This window comes from Hipposideros armiger, unplaced genomic scaffold, assembly GCF_001890085.2.
Source record: "Hipposideros armiger isolate ML-2016 unplaced genomic scaffold, ASM189008v1 scaffold_5, whole genome shotgun sequence".
Lineage (NCBI taxonomy): Eukaryota > Metazoa > Chordata > Mammalia > Chiroptera > Hipposideridae > Hipposideros > Hipposideros armiger.
In genome coordinates, this window is record NW_017731355.1 from 1380419 (window position 1) to 1383969 (window position 3551).

Genomic DNA, 3551 nt, shown 5'->3' on the forward strand with positions numbered 1-3551 from the left:
TTAGACATGTGAACAGGAAAATGTGATCCATAATCAAGAAAAGGGATGGTCAGTAGAAGCAGAATCCAAGGTGACCTAAATGTTGGAATTAGCACATGAGGTCCTTAAAACATCTATTATAAATATATTTAAGGATGCACAGGAAAAGATGGATATATTGAGTAAACAGATGAGGAGAATCAGCAAAGAAATAAACCAAATGGATATATTAGAAATAAAAAGTAAGTGTTTTAAATTATATAGATTTGGAGTCCTAATAGGAGAGAAGAAAGACAGAATGGGGTAGAATGAAAATGTAATGAAATAATAGCTGAAAAAATTCTCTAATTTGGTGGAAAATATCAGCTAACAGAAGAATCAACAAACTACAAGCAGAATAAATACAAAAAAGCCACATCTAGGTACATCATATCAAAGGCTGACAACCAAAGGTAAAGAGTAAATGTTGAAAACAGAGAAAAAAGTAAATTACATACAGGGGAACAATGCTATGAGTGGCAGTTGACTTCTCATTAAAATCAGTGGAACCCAAAAGAAATGGAATGTTATCACCAAAGTGCTGAAGGGGTCAACCCAGAATTCTAAATGTGGTAGAAATATCTTTCGAAAATAAAACAAGAAATTTTCAGAAAATGAATTCTGGGAGAATTCCTTACAAACCGTAAGAATTATTAATATAAGAGTCATTTAGGAAGATGAGAAATGACAGCAAGGGGCGCCTGAGCGACAAGAAGGAAGCACCAGAATACAGGAATACTACAGGAAGAATGGCACCAGAAGTGGTAAATAGATGTGTGAGTACAAAGAACTATCTCTTTTTCACTTCTCATAATTTATTTTAAAACCAAAACTATTTCAAAACAAATATATCATTGGATTTTTAACTCATGTAGAAATAAAATATAAGATAACAATAACAAGAAGATAGAGAGTTAATAAAATTATGGTATTGTAAGGTTCTTATGTTTTACATGAGGTGGTACAATATAAATATAAGTAGATTGATAAGGATGTGCTGTCCAATACAGTATTCACTAACCACAAGTGACTAAATTTCAACTTAACTTTATTAAAATTAAATATAATATAAAATTCCAATTCCTCAGTTGTATTAGCTACATTCCAAGGTCTTTAATAGCCACATGTAGTTAATGGCTCCCATTTTGAAAAAGCACATGGATTATTTCAATCACTGAAAAAAATTTAGTTGGAGAATTTGAGCCACAGGTGTATAACTTAAAACCAATAGTGGAATTAAAATCTAAAAATGCTTTATTAACCAAAACAAAGACAGGAAAGGAACAAATGAGAGAAAAAAAAAACATGGGATAAGTAGAAAACAAACTTAAATAATTACATTAAATATAAATAATTGAACAATCCAATGAAAAGGAAGAGATTGCAAGAATGAATAAAAAGCAAGAATCAACTATATGCTGTCTACACAAGATGTATTTTAAAGACCCACATAAGTTGAAAGTAAAAGGAGGGGAAAAGATAGACCAAACAAACCTAAAAAAGCTGGTGTTGATATCATCACGCCAGATAAATTTCAAGTCAAGAATTATCAGAGTGAAGAGTAACATTTTTGTTTCAATACATGATTTTTATTGCATCTCTAAAATATCAGAAATACGAGTAAGTCTGAGGAATCACTCAACATCTTGGCGTTTCTGTAGCTGGACAGCTTAGATCTTATTCATCAGCCTGCTGAACTGTTCCTTTTTCAGAAACATATTGGGTTGTTGGAGAAGTCATGACGTACTTTTTCCGTTTTTCGTTGCAAAACTGCATCATGACTTTTCCGACAACCCAATAGATACCATCCCCACATTTTGTGATATCCTTGTTTGTGGCTTGTTAAATCAAAGCAGCTGAATTTGAAACAAGTTCAATATCATTTCCTTCAAGAATTAACTCACCTTTCTGGGCTTGAGATACTGAACAAGCAACACCTGACCTTATCCAAACCCTGTGGATATATTTTTCACCCAAGAAATTTCAGATTTAAACGAGAGGACCATTCTCCTCAATAATGACGTTGATGGGGAAGTGAGCATACACAGACCTCATCTTGTAATAGAAGCTCAAGGTAACACACCCTTGATCATGGTCTGTACGTGACTACAGACAGAGCAAACGGTAGCCAGTTCCTTTCTATTTCCCCACCATTTGTCAACCCGTAGCCTCTTTTTTTTCATTCCAAGGAAACCAAATTCTAATTGATGTGATTGAAGTCCCTCTGCCGGGTGGCTCTGGGGCCCTTCGCAATAACTGTGTGTCCCTTCAGAGTGATGTTCACATTTTCTGGAATGTCCACAATCTGATTGCTGAGAATGGTCTTCATCCTCACAGATGTAGCAAAGAAAAGCAAGAGTAACATTTCTTAATGATAAATGGTCATTTCATCATTAATTAAAATGAAAACTTCTAAATGTCTATGTGAATAAAAAGCTTCAAGTACAAGAAGCAAAAATGAAAATTAAAAGGGCAAATATACAAATCCATAATCATGGTTGAAGATTTTAACACTCCTCTTTGTAATTAATAGAACCAGGCCAAAAAAATGAATAAAGATATATGTGATTTGAACATTATCAACCAACTTGATCTGACATTTATAGATTATCTCACCTAGCATCTGCAGAATACACATAATTTTCAAATGCGTATGGAATAGTTACTTTATTAATCAAAGTTCTCCAGAGAAACAGAACTAATATAGATAGATGGATGGATGGATGGATGGATGGATAAGGGCTTCTATGGAAAGCAACCTCACAGGGTGATCTGATCATAAATTCCTAACTGGGCAGATCATGGTAGGTAGTTACATCCCAGGCCTATAACCTCTTTAGTGAAAGGTTTGAAGCCAGCCCCGTCCACTGTTCTTGTGCATCTAGGTTAACACACCTTTGAAATACCAGAAGTAATACACCTGGAAGGGGTATTAACCCTCAAAGAGCACATAATCTTGTTAACTATCCTGTAATCCAATCCCCACCTTGCTTTTTACCCACCTCCATGTAATCTTTCTTATTCTCCCTTAATTTTGAATGCTAAAAGAAGCTGCAAAACTGTTATTCTCAGGAGCATTTCAGATCTTGCTCACTGGCATATAATCATCAGTTTGGCTCAGATAAACTCTTGTAAAACTTATCTACAGGCTTAGATGTTTCATAAATGTAGATAGATAGATAGATAGATAGATAGATAGATAGATAGATAGATAGATAGATAGATATTTAGGATGGGTCATTGGTTTATGTGATTAAGAAGGCTGAGAAGTCCCATGATCTGCTGTCTGCAAGCTGGAGATTCAGAAAAGCCCGTAGTGTCCTGAAAGCCAGGGAACTGATGGTGCAGACTGCCGTCCAAGTCTGAAGGCCTGAGAACCAGGAGCGCCAAGGACAGGAGAAGATCCACATCCCAGTTCAGGTGGTCAGGCAGACAGTGAATTCAACTTCCCTCTGCCTTTTTCATTCCATTCAGGCCCTCCATGGTTTGGATGATGCCCACCCACATTGGGGATTACTCAGGTTACCGATTCA

At 35.5% G+C, this 3551-nt stretch overlaps 1 pseudogene; it reads right to left on the minus strand.

Annotated features, from left to right (window-relative positions):
• Positions 1 to 357: 357 nt before the first annotated feature.
• Positions 358 to 2576, minus strand: LOC109384551 (60S ribosomal protein L9 pseudogene; annotated as a pseudogene).
• Positions 2577 to 3551: the final 975 nt, after the last annotated feature.